This window comes from Rutidosis leptorrhynchoides, chromosome 7 (genome assembly GCF_046630445.1).
Source record: "Rutidosis leptorrhynchoides isolate AG116_Rl617_1_P2 chromosome 7, CSIRO_AGI_Rlap_v1, whole genome shotgun sequence".
In the NCBI taxonomy this organism is placed as follows: Eukaryota; Viridiplantae; Streptophyta; class Magnoliopsida; order Asterales; family Asteraceae; genus Rutidosis; species Rutidosis leptorrhynchoides.
The window spans coordinates 103,421,269-103,429,338 of record NC_092339.1 but is presented as its reverse complement, the minus strand read 5'-3'; the positions used below and the strand labels follow the sequence as shown (position 1 = coordinate 103,429,338).

The 8,070-nt window shown below is 35.3% G+C and overlaps 1 pseudogene; it reads right to left on the bottom strand.

Moving 5' to 3' along the window:
* Window positions 1–495: 495 nt before the first annotated feature.
* LOC139857717 (protein FREE1-like) lies at window positions 496–5,180 on the bottom strand (annotated as a pseudogene).
* Between the last annotated feature and the right edge of the window lie 2,890 nt (window positions 5,181–8,070).

The window sequence follows — 8,070 nt, the reverse complement described above, 5'->3', positions numbered from 1 at the left end:
AGATGAACTGAATTCAATTAGAGATTATGCTAAATATTTGCAATTGTGATTGTGACACTAACATTTTATAGTGATTTATAAGGTTGATGCAGTATGCATGTCCATCAAAATGAAACAGAAGGAACAACTAAGAAAGAAGACACAAAATTTGTTTTCTTAATCACAAATTCAAGCTTTATCGGTGATATAAATTTATTCAATCCTATTGATTGATTGATGTTTTAAAGAATTCGGATGTTATACAAGTTAAATGATTTGTTTCAATTCATATATATTTTACGGAGTAATATTTTATCTTGTATGCTTAACCAGATAATTTTTTTTGAAAGGCAAGCCCCCAAAGTGTGGGTAGTGAGGATTGAACCTTGATCTCCTTTGGAGATTTTCAAGCACCTAACCACTAGGCCACCCTTTGTGGTTACTTGACCAGATAATTGTTCTAACAGCCTTGACTTTTTAGACTCGTATTAAGCAAGCTATATTGTAATGTAAATCCTTACAAATGATCAATGTGTAGCAACATTTAGATAATTGTTCTTCGTTCTATCTTTATTCAAACCGACCAATTTTACTTCTAAGTTTATTCTCAATGCCAATGAACATCGATCATTTCGTATAAAGCTTTTGAATATGCAGGAGTTGTAAGAAACAAATTATACATCCTCAGTGTAAGTAAAACAGATAGCTTTACAGGTGAGGCTCTATTCATAAACTGACTGATACCGCATCAGCAGCTTGAACCATCGTATGTTTCATATCACGTATGACGTAACCTTTTATATGACTTCTATGGGTAATTACAGGTATAGATAAGTGATCAGCGAGCATTCACGAGGAAAGGATGCTGGCAGACACTACATTCTATTGTTTTTGAACCCGTAGCTGGAACCTCAACCTGAAAGAAAAATAGGACATAGATTAGATCAGAGTCGGAGTATTAATGAAAGTAGAAATGTATTCCTCTAAAAAGGTAAGTTACGTTGTGTGTTATATGTGTTGTATGTCTTATTTAATAAGAAACGCTATTCCATATTGTTAACATCATCAAGTAAGCTGGAATGCGAAATTATTTTTCTTTTTTGCAAATTCATACAGATGGTTATGGTTATTCCAGCAATACGATTAAAGTGAAAGAAAATTTTGTGAAAAAAAAAAGAGAGAGATTAGTTTCGGCTACACAAAATGATAAGAATAGCACACCTGTAAATGGACTGTGCAAGTTGGACATTCCACCTCTTTCATGTGCTCATCGGTAACATTTGACTTCAGTTCTGTACAAGTATCCTGGTTAGTAACACAGATCTCTCTGTTGCAGTCTTTATATTAAAAAAATAATAATAAGCAAACACAATCAAATTAACACTCTTGAATAACTAAGAGTAAATAAAACACAACTGCTGGCAGCATACTAAGCTATTAGTTCCATTTTTATAATATGTATGAATTATGAATATGAATTATTATTATTATTATTATTAAATAATAATAGGGTCATTCCTTGTCTATCCTAATAGGGTTAAAGAAAACTTGAATGGAAGATAAAGATCTAATCATCATGTTGTGTGATATAATTACTATCGAGATTTTTGCAAATATGGCTTGGACAAATTTTTGCTTTCAATAGTTTAGGGAAACATAAACTATTTATGATGATGACACAGACTGATTTAAGAAGTTCTTAATGATGGTACATACCAGCTAGAGTTTTACGCTTCTTTTCCATCTCCTCCTGTCATCCAGAAACAAACAAGAAAATATAACATTCATTCAATACGTCCAACCAAATGATGTGATTAATATGTCCAAGATAAGTTCAAGCAAGAGACATATATAATTACCACCCTTTACTAATATGTGTAAAAAAACAGAAGTCAAACTGCTAATTATGCCAGTAAATTACAAAGCAGATCAAGGTTAAAAAAACATGACAACAAATTATGTCAGCTTGTGGGTAGCTAGAAGCTTCAAATTTATTCAGTTCTGTTGTAGCTTTTGTTGTGTACCAAAAACAAAATGAGATAAAGATATGGAGACTTGACGGCATTAATACTTTGATAGATATTCAGAGGCAAACTCGAAAGTGCACACATTTATAGCAACTATAGCTCATGGCACACTGCACATTCGTTTCGGTTATACATGTATTTGTATCACTACTATCGACCCATAACAATGTGGAAGTTAAACCCAATTAAAACTGAAAGTTAACAATACCTGAAGTTTCTTTGCAAGATCCTCATGTCTATTATAGCCAGACGCTCTACCAGCCACTTCATTTGCATGACTCAGCCTCTGAGTAACTTCTACCTGTAAAAAAGAACATGAAATGCCATCAAACAGTAAAAATTAGAGGCAGAAAATTGTCATATCTAACGTTACAATGCAGCAAAAATGGCCAAATATCAACAGTGTCAGCCTGCATATATTTGAAGCCATTTAAGTTGAGACATGATTTTGCTTTGGTTGTGGCATCTATCATGATCAAACTTTGGGACAATCATCATAACAAGCTTATTGATGACTTCTATAACAAGAAACGAATGCTACAAAACTATTTTAGTATTTACTTCTCAAGGCATCATGTTCATTAACTCTTGTCTAATAATTAGAGTGGTGCATCCAAGAAGTCAACTAGAAAGCCAAAAGATTATAATAATAACCGGCAATTATCAAAGATAAAGCCAGACAATAATACTAACAACCACCAATCATCAAAGATTTAATTCAATTAAATAAAAATTATGTCACACAATTCAAGCATACCATGCATTGGTCACAAACTCGAACTTGTTGAGCATGCTCTTCTGCAGTGAGAGCAATTCTACCTTGAGTGCACTTATCACAGAAAATATCACCACAATTTCTACAGTGATGCTGAAATAAGAAAGCAAAGACTTAAAATAACAAAGAGATTACAAAATACAAACAAATGATAATCCTCATTAGAAATTAGAATGAAGAGGCGGCTAACCCTTCGCACAAAAGCTCCAAAATATGTGTTACAACCTGTGCACTTGATTGATGCTTCATCTGGAACCTAAAATAAGAAAAGAAAAATCAATGGTAAAAGAACTTATACTGGTCACATATTTCACCAGAACTGTAATTAACTTGCAAATTTATGTTGGTTTAAATGAACATATTAAGAATATTAAACTATTAACCCAGTGGTCTTTCTCCTCATTGCCAGGCTTCATCAAGTTTATCCAATCAGGGAAGCCTTTTTTCTTCTCGGTTAGTTGTTCGGACACTGTCACTTCATCCATCTCCTAGAACTGCATCAAGATAATAAGAATGAAGCGTGTTTTTTATGCATATCAAAAGTTAGTTTTAGCCTATCGCCCAACCCCAAGTAGTTCGGACTCTGAAAATTCTAATACATAATCTCTTCTGTAGCACACAGTTTGCATTGAATATATCAAAATAGCTTACTAAAGCTTGGAGAAAAGAAAACCATCCAAAGATGAACTCTAATGTGGAGAAAAACAACAATAAAAAAAAATATGGCATTTACTAACAAAGTCACGTTTTCTTATCATAAGTTAAGTGGGATTGTTTGATAACTCCACCAAATGGATATATCATATGTCCCAAACTTATGATGCTGATTAAAAATGAAACATATAATACAAGTCATTTCATACACTCATATTTCATGGAACCCATTCAAGCAGAGGAAGTGAGGCTCTAGAATGCTAAAAATAGTTACTGAATTTCTGTTCTCCATTTCTTAATTAGGTTATCCACATAAATACTATATCAACAGGGAGGGGAATAAAATTTCAATTCTTGAAAAAAAATTAAGATATCCAAATCCAGAACCTGAATACTTGCAGCAGCCACCATGTCAAGAATGTTTGTTGTGGTATATCTGTTGGACTTCAATCTGACACGTCTGGGATTAATTTCAATGGAACTTTTGGCCCAGAATGCAAGTGTATTTGAATCCAAAACCTAGGAGACAAGTATTTATAATTATAATTCACTTACTTCTAATTCTAATATTAGAAAGCATAGTTTCCTGATACAACATGATTACCTCCCATCTAGTTACTGTATCAAGGGCATACACTTTTAGCGTTCGACTAGTTGCAGGATCAAGTATCCGAATACCATCTAAACCAATCTGCACATTATACAAAAAATTAAGACTATTATACTTCACGAAGATGAAAATGATATGATTCTTACAGGGAAAGACTTCCATATTTACATTTCATATAGGTCATCTACTCTAGTATATGTAAAATAAACAATATTTCAATTTGGTTATCTAGCCAACATATTAGCTATGTAGTTTAATTTCCTTAAATATTTAACTAAAAGCACACTATCCACAAATAAGCAAGACAATTCATGATAAACTCAGAATATAAACCTGACAAAGCACATCCATGTCCCCCTGCACTCCGCCACCACCTTCCGATAAAAGCACTACACGAAATTTCTGGACACCATTACTCACATCGTCGAGTTTCAGTGTAGATTTTAACATCTTATCACCATCCAACGATGTGTTTGAACCCCTCTTGTCATTCACACTATTATTGCCATTAGTTATAGGTCTTCCATAATCATCAAATCTCAAAACAGGCAGCCTAGAAGACTCATTTTCATATTCATTATTACCTCCTCCTTTGTTACTATAAACACTTTGATCATTTTTAAGTATCTCCTCATTTTTAGCAATATTCAAAGGCCTTCCATAATCATCAAACCTAGCTGCAGTAGTACCGATATTAACTCCAGTGTAACCATACGCATTTTCATTAACTGTACTACCTCCGAAATTCGCAGGCGTCTGATTCTGATGGTTATACCACAAAGGCATCGAGTTTGGATCATAACTCGGATCACTAGATGCAAAATCCCGAACCGTTGGATTGTGATGATCGGCAGGGTAATTGTTGTAATAATCGGATGAATAGTAACTGGAAGGATCTGGAGGTGCAGATGCGATGGTAGCAGAAGGAAAATGATCGAATTGGGGATTATGAGGTGTATTAGGGTTTAATTGGAAGTCAGATTGGTAATTACTGTAATACGACGATGTTGATGCTTGATAGTTACCATCATTTTGATGATTCATATTTCAAAGTGGAGTTTGATTTGATAAGAATGCAAAATTAGGGTTTAATTGGATTGAAAATTTACAAGGGATTTTTGATTTAGCGTGTGAGAAAGTAAGATTGATTGTAGACGAAGTAACCTGAAGAAGAAACAGGGGAAATGTGGTGTCCTGTACCCGCCAAAGATCGTTGTATCGAACGGTTCGAGTCGGTTCCAGCAGATACGGGTCAGCCCAAATTCGGTCGGGCCATTTTGCGTTGCTTTTACGGAACTGTTTCCGAGTTGCCCATGTTGATTTTAACCAAATTACAAGTAGACCCCTTAACTTGATGGCGTGAGTTAAATTTGACCATATGTGATTAACTTCATCATATTTGTTGTTATGTGTATATAAGTAGAAATTATATATGTAGATATATCATGTATTGAACGTACAGTATTTTTTATGTTGACGTTATTAAAATATAACCATGTGTTGAATTGGACTTTATTTGTCTTTTAATTTTTGGCACGTAAAAGATCAATAAATACAACCGATACAATAAATTCAGTATGTGCCCTAGCATATTAAACAAATTAAACATAAAGGCATCACCAACAGGGTGAGAACACGTTTAACTAAGAAGTAAAACGAAGCTAAAACTATAACTAATGGAAACAAAATACCGATTATATTAAACTACAAACAAAATAAAAACAAGGCGGTGGTCGCAGAACGCCAACCACCACCGCAACAGTCCAGCAGCCATCAGAAACCCTAACCGTCACAAAATAACCAAAACTTGCAAAAGACAAGAAACAACCATCAAATATGGATCAGAATCCAACATGGAGATCGTCGCCTGATCCAAACCAGAAAACCAGAAAGGTGATGGCCCGAGATACAACCACGACACATAAACGCCCAAACCTGCAAACGAAGCCACACCCATCACCACCTCCTATTACCTCGTAAACTTCGAATAAATCACCACCAACAGGGAGGTGATTTACCCAACCTCCACGGAGATCAACCTCGAACCACCATCATTTTGGCGACCGTCAGTAGCCATCACTAACTGGGTGGTAGACAGCCGCCGCCACCATAAGACAGTGCATAGCATCCCAACACCAAACAGTCGTCGTTGGCCGTTACCAACAGGGTGGTGGACTACCACGCGTCGCCGGCAGAAAAGTAAGCAAGAATCGAAATAGAAGGAGGAAACCGCCAACAGGGTGGTGGAACACCAACCACCCACGCGTAGGGAGAACTCCAGTGACGCTCCGAGCCGGAGTGAAGCGTAGGTGAGGTGGAATGAGCAATTTCTAATTGTAACACCCCGTTTTTCAGTTACGCATTATTTTGGACGTCATTCGAATTACGGGGCGTGTAAGCGTATATTTAGATCCCAAATAAAGTTTGAGTTGATGCTCAAAAACCTTACCATTTGATAGTAAATCTCATTACGTTTCCAACAATATTTGATTCATCGAAAACGGAGTTACGGTATGAAAGTTACGACCAAAACAAGATTCAGTTTCAGTCTCAGTTGGTTTGGACGCCGTCCGGCCATTTTGGACGCCGTCCGGTCATTGTGGACACCTCCGTCAAAACGTTAAAACAAAGCCGAATTCCAATTGTCAAGGTCCGTTGGAACGCCAAAAGGGGACCCAAGTTTACTTGGGAAAGACAAGACCAAATGCAAAGGAAGTACCCTCATCTATTCGCGGATGCGGAAACGCAAGGTCTCGAGGAAGAAACAACGACTACTACGCCTACTTAAATTTCGGGACGAAATTTCTTTTAAGGAGTAGGTAATGTAACATCCCGCCTTTTTCCGTTTTCCTTCCGTTTTACTATTTTAAAGTCCGTTATAAAATTTTAACATCTCCCGTTAATACCATCTCGTTTAGGTAATTCACGCACCCGCAACCGAACTCGAGGGACTAGTTTCTCCAATTAATCAAAGATGTGACTAGATGGACTAGTCAACACCCACCTCCTTTCATTATCCATTTCATTTACTTTTTTCTTTAATACTTTCACATTTTCTCTCAAAACCCAAAACAAAGATTCATCATCTATTTCAAATCGGGCAAGCTTCAATCCAAACAAATTACATATTTGGAATCCTCGCATCTTCCTCTTCGAATCCATACCGATTACATCTCATTTGGGTAACTTTCTAAAAACACTAGATTTTGTGTTCTTGATGTTTTTAACTTATAAAAGTGTTAATTAGTGTCTATGGCTCAAGTCTAGCATGATTATGTGATTTGTATACTCGTTCTTGCTATTTTGATGTAACTAGCATGAATTTGCAAAGTGTGTGTTTAATCTTGAGTTTTAGATGATCATAAGTTGTTAGATGTTAAAAGTTCATGTTTTAATTGTGTTACTAGTATCACTAGCTTCAATTTGATGTGTAGGTTGCCTTAGAAAACTTCATAAACTTGATTATTGATTTTGGTGATGTTGGTAAGGGTTTGATAGAACTAAATGTGAATATTTGATGCATTGAATGCCATGAATTGTTGTTGGTAAGTGTTTGGTTGGATTGTATGTAACATCCCAATTATTTAAGGTATTATTTTATGTGAATTTTATTGCTAAGAAATTAAATGGTAAAGATTATTTTATTTTAGAATGGACAAAAGTTAAGTTTATTGGTTAAGTTAAGAAGGACTAATAGTGTAAAGTTAGAATTAAGGACCTCCTTAACTATAGATGTGATGGGGAGGGTAGAAAGTGTAAATAAGCCAAAGTTATTTTAAATAAAAGAAATCAAATGCTGGAAATCTAGTTTTATTCACACAAAAAAAAAAAAATACAGAAAGCCTCCTGTATATGTGTGTGTGTCGATTTTAGAGGGAGAAGAAGAAGGAAACCATAAATTGATAAAAGTGTGTTCATGCAAGCTCAAATTGGTGAAATTTAAGATATTCTAAGCACACTAGCAAGCCTTAATTCTTCTTATTTCTCTTCTTGTGCACAAAGTAGGGTTCTTGAACTCTAGAAGA